Source organism: Propithecus coquereli, unplaced genomic scaffold (genome assembly GCF_000956105.1).
Source record: "Propithecus coquereli isolate 6110/MARCELLA unplaced genomic scaffold, Pcoq_1.0 Scaffold104, whole genome shotgun sequence".
Classification (NCBI taxonomy): Eukaryota; Metazoa; Chordata; class Mammalia; order Primates; family Indriidae; genus Propithecus; species Propithecus coquereli.
In genome coordinates, this window is record NW_012134303.1 from 7,600,110 (window position 1) to 7,613,375 (window position 13,266).

The 13,266-nt window shown below is 42.7% G+C and overlaps 1 protein-coding gene across 2 annotated transcripts in view; it reads left to right on the plus strand.

Moving 5' to 3' along the window:
- The first annotated feature begins 5,431 nt into the window (after positions 1 to 5,431).
- Positions 5,432 to 13,266, plus strand: part of PAK3 (p21 protein (Cdc42/Rac)-activated kinase 3) — a 272,401-nt gene continuing 264,566 nt past the window's right edge. Inside the window, exon 1 of one of the 2 annotated variants that reach the window (XM_012645260.1) lies at positions 5,432 to 5,808. The gene's annotated coding sequence lies outside the window, so the exon portion shown is untranslated. The remainder of the gene's footprint in view (positions 5,809 to 13,266) is intronic. The other variant, XM_012645252.1, reaches the window with a different exon arrangement.

Consider the following 13,266-nt stretch of genomic DNA (forward strand, 5'->3'; position numbering starts at 1 on the left):
CTCTTTAAAAGAAGCGGTGGGAAAGTGGGGAGCCCAGTGTGCTGGTCAAGAGAGATGCCTCTAAGTTCTTGTCTCTGGCCATGGGCTCGAGCCATTTGGCGTAGAACTGGAAACTATATCAAGGTTGACTGAGCCCTGCTTCTGGTCTGAGAAAGTTAAACTTGTATTCAAAATGGATGCCAAAGCAAAATAAAATTATAAGAATTTACTATACTATGTTAATAGATGATTAAAAATTTGAAATTGTTATATCTTACCGGTGAATTTAGTTTTTCCATTATGAAGTGACTCTCTACCCCTTGAAATCCGTTTGCCTTAAATTTTAAAATCTGATATTAAAATAGCTACTTCAGCTTTCTTTTGGTTAGTTTTTGCCTAGTGCTTCAGGAAAAACCATTTTATCCTCTGTTCTTACAATGCAACAATCATCAACACAGAAGACTTCTGTGACCAAATGCGGGGCTCTTTTCCCCAACACACCAAGCAGTGGACAACAGCTGGGTGTCCTCTAATTCACATCTGACACTATCCACCTGGAGATAGTGTCAGATCCCAAAAGGTGAGAGCTAAGTTCCCAAAACTTCACCCCAGACACCAGTGGCAAGTCTAGGCCTCCAGAACTTCTGACAGACCAGCTTCAAGTTGGGGTTCCCATGATACCCTCTTTGGCTTTGATTAATTTGCTAGAGCAACTCACAGAGCTCAGGGAAACACTTACCTTTACCAGTTTATTATAAAGGATATTACAAAGGATACAGAAAAAGCGATGCATAGGCAAGGTATGGAAGAAGGGACGTGGAGCTTCCATGCCCTCCCTGGGCACGCCACCCTCCAGGAACCTCCACGTGTTCAGCTATCAGGAAGCTCTCTGAACCCAGTCCTCTTGGGTTTTCATGGCGGCTTCATTACACAGGCATAATTGACAACCATGTTGAAATGCGACTGGACAAAAAGTGCGTGATCTAACCCAGCAAAGCCTGTCTGTTTAGATTCTTTATGGCCTCTCCGTGCAGCATTCCTTCCTCCAGGGTATGGAGCAGGACCCTGTCTGGAATGAGAGTCTTTGATCAACAATTAGATTAGAGTCGTGCCTTGGGCAGGTGAAAGGAGGACAGGAGAAGGTCAGAGAGAAAGATTCTGTCTCCTGAGACCAAAACACCCCAATATTATAACAAGGACTATGGGAGTTATAAGCCAGGAACTGTGGACAAAAACCAATATATATATATACATATATACACATACATACATATATATGTATATATATATATCATAACACCACACCTAGTAATATCTTTTTCCATTCTTTGACGTTCAGTCTTTCTGTGCCCTTATGTTGAAATATGAGGCATTTCTCTTATAAATAGTATAATAGTATACAACTGGATGGTTGCTATAATATGGATATACTATTTGACCCCTCCAAATTTCATTTTGAAATTTAATCCCCAGTGTGATAGTGTTGGGAGGTGGGGCCTAGTGGGAGGTATTTGAGTCATGGGGGCAGATCCTTCATGAATGGCTTGGTGCTCTCCTCTGGGTAATGAGTGAGTTCTCACTCTATTAGTTCCCATGAGAGCTGGTCATTAAAGAGTCTTACACATTTCCCCCCTTGCCATGTGATCTCTATACACCCCAGCTCCTCTTCACCTTCTGCCATAAGTGGACCATGTCTTTTTTCACATTTGTATTGTGGAAAATTTCAGACATATAGAGAAGTAGAGAGACTAGTTAATACATCTCAGGGGAACTTTCTAATCCCAAATAACTGTCAACAGCTTAGACAGGAAACATGGTGATAAAACAAAGGAAGGCAAATTAATTCAGGTTGGGATTTTTTTTTAATTCTATTTTTAAAGGTCAGATTATTTTAAATCCTTTCTGTGTTTTGAAATTACAATAAAGCCTTAATTGATGGGACCCCAACAAACTGGAAACTTTCACTGACTACATTCTTTCCTGTATTCTGTTCTGAGTAGAGGTTCATTATAATCTGCTCATAACAGGAGTTTGTTCTAAAAAATGCAAGATTCAAGGATTGATCTGGAGTCTGTCCACCCTCAACCTAGACTCATACCTCTAATATCATTTCCAGTTTTAGGTGCTTGGCATCACAAAGACAGTTCTTCATGTCAATCTTGTTTGAAGTGGCCTCTGAATGAAGCAACTAGGAAAAAAAATGACTTGTGAGGAAAAAGCTAAAGGAAGAAAAAAGAGGACTGCTTCTTCCTTTCTTACCTCTATTCTTATTTTTATACCATCCCTGTGTACCCAGAAAAAACATTTCAAATAGGAGTTTCTAAGCAGTTCTAAGCTACTCCTGGCTAATGGAGTAGCACGGTGTAGTGGAAAGATCTTTGTGCTTGGAATTCAAGTCATGACTCTTCTTCTTGGGAGCTATGTGCTCTGGGGAAAGTTACTTAACCTTTCTGAGCCTTGGTTTAATCGCCTGTAAAACAAAGGGACTAAACTGGAGATAATGTCTCTTACTGTTCTGGGTTTCTGTTATGTTGTGAATCAGAATTCCCAAAGCCTGGCTTTATTCATGGAGAGTCTCATACTGAATGTGATTTGAGGGCACCCAAAGTATTTCTATCACCTGCAATGCCTGAACTTCTACTGTTAGCGATCCATTCATTTCATTGGGTTTAGCATTGTCTCCTCCTGTTAGTCTTCCTTTTGAGAAGAGAAGCATGTAAACCGACTTCATTGGGAATGAGTTACTCAGGTCACTTTTTTTCCTGGTTCAGAAAGGCAGAGATTTTGACATTAAGAGTTTGGAAGTGGGAAGGAAAGGGTGCAACGCAGAGAGACTGGAAGTGTATCAGAAACAGATTTTACCTCCTTCACAATTTTTCTGCAGCTTGGCTCTGAGCATTGTTATGACTCAACCTCTCCGTGCTTGGCAAGGCTCAATCAAGAATAGGTCCTATTTGGTACCAGATTGGAACAGGGAGTCCCTGGCTAAGTATCAGATTCAGGTATTTTTGATAGATTCTGAATGGAGTTCTTTATTAGGTCTTTTGATAAACAGGAATTTATTTCACAGAGCCAAAACACTCCTTTGAGTAAAACATGTACATTGTTACAAAGCCATTAACAGGCATATCCTCCCAATCAACCACAATAACCATGAGTGGCAAGAATCTGGGTCACAATCCACTGCCCAATCCTGAGTGCCCTCTTTTCATCATCCTCTTATTCTCTTGGTTCTAGTCTCTTCTAAGTTCCACGTTGCTCCTAGGTATTGCAGAGAGTCTCTCATCTCTATGTGTTTATCATACCTGTCTCCTATCACCAACACTTGATCTCTCTTATCCTGGAGAATAGCAATCTCTTCCTCTGCAGCCCCTCAATGTTGGCGCACTATTGCTAATAAAGGATTTCTGCCTTTAATGGAGAAAGACTCATTAATGAAGTTGTTGCTTCTCTTTTTTCTAATAATAACATTTATCTTTTATTGGTCCTTGCTCTGTCTCAAGCACCTACATCCATTTAGTTCTCACACCTCTACACCCATTTTATAGGTGAATAATTGATATAAGGTCACGTCCAAGGTTTTCCAGCTAGAGCTGTCTAGCTCCAGAGCTGAGTTTTTGTCCACTGCACTAGCCTGCCTCTCTTGTTTTATATCTTCCAAGAGATATCAAACTCCCAAGAGTTTGAGACTGCCCAGGCTGGTGTGTAGGAGACAGGGTTCCTCCCTTGGTGGCAAACAATGATTCACTCTCATGACTTAGAGGAGGCAGATCTAGCTTGTGAGGGAACCATTTACAAGCTTATCACCCTGGGAAACTCAAATAGACTGTCTTCCTATTGTCCTCTCTGTACTTTTACTTCAAATTATTCTTACAGTAGCTAGTAGCAGAATCAAAGGAATAATTATGTGTGTTGATTGGGGGCTGAGGCCTAAAAGTGTTTAACTCTTTTTTTTTATCTACTAACTTGTGGGTTGCACCTGAATGTATCAACTTAACTGAAAATATTTTTTTTTTTTGAGACAGAGTCTTGCTCTGTTGTCCAGGCTAGAGTGAGTGCTGTGGCATCAGCCTCGCTCACAGCAACCTCAAACTCCTGGGACTCAAGCAATCCTTCTGCCTCAGCCTCCCGAGTAGCTGGGACTACAGGCATGCGCCACCATGCCCGGCTAATTTTTTTTTATATATGTATATTTTTTTAGTTGTCCAGATCATTTCTTTCTATTTTTCAGTAGAGACGGGGTCTCACTCTCAGGCTGGTCTCGAACTCCTGACCTTGAGCGATCCACCCGCCTCGGCCTCCCAGAGTGCTAGGATTACAGGCGTGAGCCACCGCGCCCGGCCACCTGAAAATATTTTTTTAAAAATCTGATTTTAGTTAACAACTTCAACTTTGTTCACTAAACCATTTGCCTCCAACATGGAGATCAATAGATGAACCTGAAGTTTATTTACAAGACATAACTTTTAAAAGGAACTTTGGAAATCCAAAGGCCTGGGTCCCAATTCTGGAGTTGCCACTTATTAACATGTAATGTTAGGCAAATCCACTTAACCTTGCTGAACCTTAGTTCTTTATCTCTAAAATAAGAATAATGATATCTTCCCTGCCTGATGCACAGAGATTCCATAGTAGGGAACTTGTTATTAGAAAGTGCTTTGTAAATCTCAAAGTGTTTTACAAGGATAAGATGTTAGGCAAGACGAAACAAAATGCTCAAAAGCTCAACAAAGGAAAGGAAATGTTCATCAGGGCCCCACACAAGGGGTTCACCAAGGGTTGAATCATGGGGAAAGTAGTGTCTCTCACAATTGGTTTCTTATCTTAGCTTTAGAGGTGCCAGTCCAAACTGGATCTCCAGCTGGATCCATGATGATCTTCAACCCTCTGATTTCCAGGAAACCAATCTTGGTTCTCATCTAAACTGAGTACTTCACTCCGAGAGGAGAAATAGTATGAAGATCAGGTGACCCCTTGACATTAGAGAAGTCAGGGACCTGCGTAATGTTAATTGGGTAAGCAGACTAAAAAGTAGAGAATTGATTGTATACCACTTCCTTGGTTACAAGCACAGAGATGTTGCAATGGAATGAGAGATAGGAGGAAGGGTAGATGTCGATTGCGTGTGAAGTTATAGGCACCCCAACTCGTGAAAGTCAATCCCAGTTCCAACAGAAATTATCTTCTGAACAGCCTAGACAGTGCCCAGGACAGAGTGAGCATTCACTCAATACAGTGTGATGGTGATCGTGACTGTCCTTGATCTCTTTCTTTTCTCCTTGGCTATAGGGTTTCCAGAGATATGTGCAGATGCAAGCTACCAGTGCCCAGAAAGAAGACTGAAGGAGCTGGTGCCGTCACCTTCTCCCCGCCCTCGCGACCCCCACTCCCACTCCCCATCCCCCGACCCACACAGTCAGGCTTGGGAGACTGGAAGGGTTTCACTTCCGCCTGGCTGCAGGAACCACAAGTTACAGACTAGGTCGGAATTGGAATAATCACAGTCAAAATACACCCAGATGCTCTCACACACCCAGACGTGCGCGCATCCCCGGGCCATGGGGCGCACGTGAGCCCACACCCCGCGCACCCAGCCCTGCCTCTCGCCAGAGCATCCTCAGCAGCTGCCACAGAAGCAGCCTCCTCCTCCTCCTCTTCCTCCTCCTCCTAACGCCGCCACCGCCGCTGTGATCTCCCATTCCCTCTCATCCTCCTTCCTCCTCCAGTTCCTGCTCCTCCTCCCATCCCCGGATCCTCCTGCCCAGAGGCGAAGGGCAGAACCTTCGGCAGCGGCTCCCCTTCGCTCGGACCACGAAGAGGCTGGAACAGGTCTGTGCTGGGGGCGCTTTGTTGCAGGCTGCTGGAGCTCCAGTGGCTCCAAGAGCCGCCGGGAGGGTACGGGGCGGACAGGAGGGTAGATTATTTCTCAGTTTTCAGTCTTGCTCTATGAATAGATGGGGGTCGATAGGGTGGGAAGGCAGCTGGGTCCCTCTGCCAATTCGCCGTCCCTCTTGGTTCATGGCGAGGGAGCGCTGAAGCTGCCCGGACTCCTGCCCCCGCCCACTCCTAGAGCTCTCTTTCTTTGCGTCCCCACTCCCTGCATCCACTTCCCAGGGCTGAGCTTTCTCTTGTTCTGGGAGCTCAGGGATGGGGGCGGGGAGAGATGGATGGAGTTGATCCAGCCCGGCACCTGGGTGCATGGGGCTTTGTTACACACAACAAAAACCAGTCCTCACCAGCTTCCAGCTCCAGGCTAGGCTGCAGTCTGCCGGCGGTGTGGGGTGTGGGCCGGGCAGACTAGGGAAGTGAGAGAATGTGAGGGGGCACTCCCTGTGTGTTACTGGGCACACAGAAATGCAGTGTTGTGTATCCGGGAGATGGCTTGGGTTTTGTGTAAGATTCGGTGTGAGTTGGAGTGGGGTGTGTGTGTGTGTGTGTGTGTGTGTGTGTGTGTGTGTGTGTGTGTGTGTGTGTATGTGGGCGCGCGCGCGCGCGCGCCATGGGGCTGGGCTACTCTTGGCATTACATGTCCTTGGGTCTCATCCCATGCCAAGTCAGACTGCAGCAACACGCAGGTGGATCAGGTCCAACCTGTTCCACCCACATTGGAAGGATAATAATGGTTTCAAAGTGATGGAAATCCCCCCAACTGGGGCTGTTCCTTAGTACTTTCTGGATGTGAAATTTCGAGCCAGGTTGACCAAGCCTTACTAGACATCGTTATTGTTCTCCCAAAGATGCCCAACTTTCTTAGCAGGTTTTCCTCTTTCAGCCAATGAGGATGCAAAGCTCCCACAGTGATCCCTGAAGTGCCTTCCCTCAACCCCCTTTAATTAGCGGATCCTCTTGTCATGTCTTCCTTACTGCAGAGAAGTTAGTGGTGTGCTAGGATGTAGCTGTGCGTTTGGAGAAAAAAGAGTAAACTAAATGCACCTATGTATTAGCCATGAATTTGGTTTAGGGGTGTTTTTATTTTTCCTTGAACCATAAGGTGTGAACTGGTATGGTCGTTTTGTTTTTAATCAAAAAAATCAATAAAAATGAACAAAACTGCTAAATCTTCTCTTTGAAATTTTTATTTGTGGTTTTAATAAAGCATTGTTTTTCAGGGTCCAAAAATATACAGTTAAGGATAGTGATTAGTGAAAGAGCTGACATTTATTGCATACCTTCTATGTGTTAGTAGCAATGTTAGGTGTTGGAAGTATAGAAATGAATAAAACATCATCTCAGCTCGCAGGGATTGCACAGTCTGGTAAGCAAGATAGAGCGTGTGAACAGACAATTAGAGTATGACAAGGGGCAGGCAGGGTACTGTGGAAGCATGGGGGAGGGGTGCCTCATTGGGAAGGGGTTTGTGATCAAGAAAGGCTTCACTAGCAAGGTGACATTTGAGTCCAGTCTCGAAGAATTTATTCACCAGGTTGCTAAGTGGAGAATGGTATCCTAAGTTGAAGGAACAGCATGTATGAAGGCAGAAAGGTCATAGTTAAGTAAGACTGCAGGGAGTCTTTGGAACTGTGACGGTTAAATTCTCAACAAACTCAGAATGAGTCTCTCTGGACTGGAATGACGATTAATGGTAAATCAAAAAAAAAAAAAGCCAGTATGCAGATAGATAAGGATCAGAATACATCTATCTTAAGAAACATCTGGCTCATTTATTAATATTAGTGTGTTTTGCTTTAAGCAAATCTGATATATGTAATTGTGAGTCTGCAAAGCAAATGAACTGAATGGACAGTATTCACATTGAAGAATTTGTTGCTTTACAAAAGGATTCATAATCAGACCATCTTAATTAACAGTGCCTCTCTGACCTTTACAGTGATTTTTTTTATTTCAGCATATTATGGGGGTACAGATGTTTAGGTTACGTATGTTGCCCTTGCCCCTCTCCTCTCCAAGTCAGAGCTTCAAGCGTGTCCATCCCCCAATTTTTTTAAATAAAAAATCATTTATACAGAATTTTTCACATAGCCAATGCATGCATGAATACAAGTATACCTGCATTACACTTACTTTTTACACCAAATTTACCAATTTCAATGCAGGCATTTTCCCTCATGCTGTGGATATTTAATAAATAGTAAAAGAAAAGATGAAAATTATAGTAATAAATTTAAATCCATTGACTGTGATCTTTTATCATTCAAATTGTGTATAAAATACAAATTAATGAGGACAAGCTCTTCAGGGACTCTTACATTTTAGATACTTTTAGTAGTGTCACTGGTAATTAACAATAGCACAAGATTTCTGTGCCTCATGTTAGTTTTGAAATGGATATATAATGACTACTCTAATACTCATGCAATTAAGCCAGAACAGGGGCACATTCTGAGTCTCCTATTTTGTTGTGTTGGTGCTGATTGCATACATAGGCTGATGAATGGCACTAGGAGTGAGACTAAGAGATTGATGATTTCTACTGGAAGAGCCTGGTGGGCACAAAATTATGCTAGTTAAGAGTGTGAGCTCTGAAAATGTGGATCAGCATCCTGAGCACCTCCCCCCTTAAATGAAGACCAAAAATAACACTGGGTTCTATTTGAAAGGAATGTCAGCAGAAGTGGGTGGGCTCGAATTGACTTCCTTCCTAGTCTGGCCAATGCCCTGTTACAGAGGAGATGATGGCCTAGGGTCCTTTGGGTGCCTCAAAGTCCTTTGTTCACTGGATGTCAATACCAGATGTTATCAGGCAATATCTCTAAGATATATCCCCTACAGCTTGGGCTAGAATGGAATTGGTGTGTCTGCTGTGCTGATACTCACATCAGTCTAGTGGCTAGATCAGTGGGTTCCAAAAAACAGTAGTTCCACAGAATATTAGTCTCTCTCTCTCTCACATACGCGCACACACACACACATACACACACAGTTTTGTGGCCAAGTTAAGTTTGGGAAATTCTTGCTTAAACAGAAATGGTTTGTTTACTACAGGGCTTCTAGAAACCTTTACTAGGCTAATGTAGATTGTGACTCTCCAGGAGAATAAAATATGCAGCATTTCTCAGATGTATTTGCTCACAGAACCTGGTGCTCCAACAAACATTTGGCTGGACTGGTGTTGAGAGAAACATTTTGTGCGCAATGCTGGGCAAGAGCATTCTCAGCCGAGCTTCGAGTTCAGAGGTGGTCGGCATCTTGCTGGGTAAACTTGGATGACTGGCTTTGCCCCTCCAGGCTTTCCTTCCTTCCCCCATCTGTAAAGTGAGGCTGATAATAATCATGGCTCTTACTGTGATGGCGTGATGACAACTAAGATAATATCTCTACAAGTACTTTGAGCTCTCTGGAAGAAGGACTCTATCTAAACTCAAGGTTATTATGAAAGGGAAGTGAAGAATTAAGGCAATTATCCTGATAATTCAAGCCCCAATTCTGTTTTTCTGCTGACTTATTGGACAGACTGCCTCAGTTCTTTCCTCTGCTTTGACTGCAAAGACCTATCCTCATTCAACCTTGGGTGACTCAGTTCTCTAGGTTTATTTCCTTTCACATCCTGAAAATTTCAGTGTGGCCTTTAATTTCCTGGTCCAGAGGTATCATCAGTACAACCTCCAGAAAAAGCCCATCAATCTGAATATGCCCTGCTGACCAGAGAACCCTGGAGGTGGGAATTAAGTTTAGTTGGAAAGTTGCTTTTATCCTTCAGACCGATTATCATTCAGAAGCAGTTTCAAAGGACCATCTTGGAAGCTAGCTGTTGCAGGGTTCATCTCCAGTGGCCCCAGTGCCCAATCTGGGCTGGAGTCCTGCTCGCAAGAGAGGATTCTTGAACACCAATTTCAGGGGTCCATTTCGTCAGTGGGAAGCTGAGACCATCTTTAAGGAAATTTAAAGGTAAAGGAAATAGCACTCATGTGACTATTGATCCTTCTTGGCTCTCTTGACTCCTATTAATTCCTTGGACCTCTTTGCTTTACAAACTTCCTTGAAAGGAGAATGGAGCTCTTGTGAATTAATAGCTAATAATCATTGCAAACTGACTTTGGGGTAGAGACTGATACAGAGGCATTGGAGTTCCTGGTTCTAGAGTGCTCTGTATACAGATTAGGCCTTCTTTGCCTGAATGCAGCAAGCTCTAGTTACAGTAGGAAGGATTTCTGTTAGCCACAAGAGACAACTGTGTGACTTGAAGACTGTGTGATGCTGGAAAGTGAGAGTGAAGTCATTCTCTGTTCTGGAGAGCTTAGGAGATGCCTGTCCTGCAGGGCAGATTCATAGAATGGTAGAGCTGCAAGTGCCTTTAGAAGTTCCTCTGGTACAAACCTTCTGTTTGGATGAGGAAAATAAGGACCAGAGAAGTGAAGTGAGTAGCCTAAGGTCACACAGCTACCACATGACAGAACAGAAATCACTGTAACAGCTAAAACTCAGATCTGTCACCTCCTAGTACTCCTATGTTAGACCTAGCCCTCTTCTTGTGTAGTTTGGGGGAGTGTGAGTTGGGTTGTTGAGTGGGACTTGGAGGTCATGTCCAGCCCTGAGGTGGGTGGGCTCTCACATGGCAACTTTAACAGAGGGACAGGTTTCTGGTGGAGCCCTAAAGGCCATGTTTCTCCCTCTTCCTCTCCATTCCTCTTGAGTGTACGGTTGTCTGACTCACCAAGCCAAGCAGCCGTTTGAAAACCTGAGGATTCGGTGGGTGTTCTGCCCTAAATTCCGAGTGCATGACTCAGTCATCCTAGTCTCTCTACCTTGGTGGTTATTAATTAACCTTTTTGTGGGCCAAGGGCCCCCTCGAAAGTCTAATAAAAGCTATTGATGCACTCCCCAGAGCCTTCATCCACCAACATGTGCATTAAATTTCAGGGCTGTGTAGGTCCACAGCTCCTGCTCTGCTTGCAGTTGGTGTTGGTACACAGCCTGGGGTCACTGGGAGATTCTTCCTAAATACAAAAGGTTCCCAGAGGTGAAATTGTCAACCTTAATTTGGAGGGGATTGGAAGTACTGGAATGAGCCTTGTGCCAAATAGACTGGTGGAGGGGGAGTTACAGTGGAATTTCTTTAGGATAAAAGATTGGGATTGAATTTTGAACTTGAGGTAAAAACAGAAAAGGAATTTAAATAAGCTAATCATGTCCCCTTCCCCCAACCTTATGAACCAAAGTGGGCGGGGTAGAGGTGGGGAGAAGGCATGGTGGGAAGACTGGTGGGAGATTTGGGAGGATGGGAGAGGGGGTCAGTCCAGAAAGGGTGGCAATCATGCCATATTTGAGTGAAATGAAAACTCTTCCAAAAGAACAGGACAACTCTTCCACCTCTCTCCAGCATTTCTTACCCTTGTTTAACCTCTAAATAGCAAAATCTCATGGCTTTGGGTATTAGAAGTTGACTTAGATGGTGGAACACCATGTCCTTGAAAAGGACATCTTTAGAAGCTGAGAGTGGGAGCTGGACATTGTAAGGGAGTGGCACAGCACACGTCACTTCTTGTTTAAAAAGATTATTTTTATTATCAAAGGAATGCATGCTCATTCGCGCTTGTAAAAATAGAAATACGAAGTAGAATGTTCCTGGCCTCTCCAACACTGATTCCTGACCATGTCCACAGTTTGATATGTATCATATTGTGCATGGTTTTATGGATATTCATATATGTATTCATGTGCATAAAATAATCAAAGATGTGACTATATACTGTTCTACAACATGCTTTTTACTGAACTATGTATCTGGAGGTCTTGTCCTGCCAGTATACATTTAGCTATTTCATTCTTTTTAATAAGTACATAGTATTCCTTTATATTACTGTGACATCATTTCTTTAATCCAGTCTTTTATTGATAAATTTTTATATTATTTCTAATTTTTTTTACATTATTGAATATTGGTGCAGCATGCCTCCTTGTACTTGCATCTCTGCATACTACTGCAAGCGTTTTTGTCATGTAAGTTCACAGTAGTAAAGTTACCAGTTCAAAGAGTTTGGTTTGCACATCTCTGATTTTAATAGAGTCTGCCAAGTCGCCCTCCAGGAAGGCTATAGCGATTTACATTCCCACCAACAATGGCCATTTCTCCACGCTCTTCCTCACCAATTTCAGATATTATTCATCTTTTTAATCTTTGACAGTGTGAAGACTGAAAAAAAATCTCCTTTTTTCCCTTTGCATTTCTTTGAGTACTAATGAGGTTGAACATCTTTTCATATGTTTATTGGCCATCTGTATTTCTTCTTCTGTGCTGCCATTTCATAGCCTTTGCCTGTTTTCCTATTGAGTTGTTCTTTTTTGTTTTGATAACTGGGACCTCTTTATATATTTTGAATAGTAGCTATTTAACTGTTATCTAGGTTGAAAATACATTAAGAAGGTTATTATTTGTCTTTTAACTTTGGTTTGGGTGTCTTTCACCATAGAGAAATGTTTACGATTTTAAAAATCATAATTGTCAATCTATTCCTTTATGATCGCACAAACAATGGCACAATTGAACATCCATGCAATGTATCTATCCAGCTAGCCCATTATTTTTTAAAGATAAATTCCCAGGATTAGATTCGTTCAGTTAATTTTTTTCTAGATATTGCCAAATTGCTTTCTAAAATGTTTATACCAATTTACACTCCAACCACAGTGTATAAAAGCACATTTTCCCCTCCTCTTGATGTCTTCTGAAAATTCAGGATTTGGTTCTTAAATCAAGAGCTAGGCTGGAATTCATATTTGACGCCAGGAAAAGCTGGGATCAGAAATGCCTAACTGCACATGGAACACATGTAATACATGTTTCACCTTCAATTATTTAAGCAAACATGCTTTTTAATTCATTTCCAGCTACAACTGTGTCGAAAGCATTTTCCAACATCAAATCTCTCTAAATTCACTGTGAAATGAATGGCCATTTAGGGTCATCTCTGCTGACAGCAGCCACAGCAGCAGGCAATAACAGACTAACTTTAGAGCTCTACTTTGTCTTAAGACACTTGGAAAAGAACTACTTCTGCATCTTCACTGACCTCTGAGGTCAGCTAGATTGGTTCCAGAATGTTCCAGAGGCCGAGTGATGAGTAGGAATCAGCTTCTCTCAAATTTGGCTTCCTGCGAAGAGGACTAGTTTGAGGTCCTCCCATGAGAAGTTATTCTAACAGAAATAAAAAGTGATGTCATCCTCTGCAAAGGGAATAGTGTGCAAACAGGTACAGGTGTAGCTTTTTCCCTTACTCCTGGGCTTGCTTCATTTTCTTGTATCTCTTTTCTGCCAGCATCCACATATGGTCGAGGGGATTTTGGTGTTCGCTTTAGGCCAAGGGTAGAGTCTATGGATTAGGAAAAGAT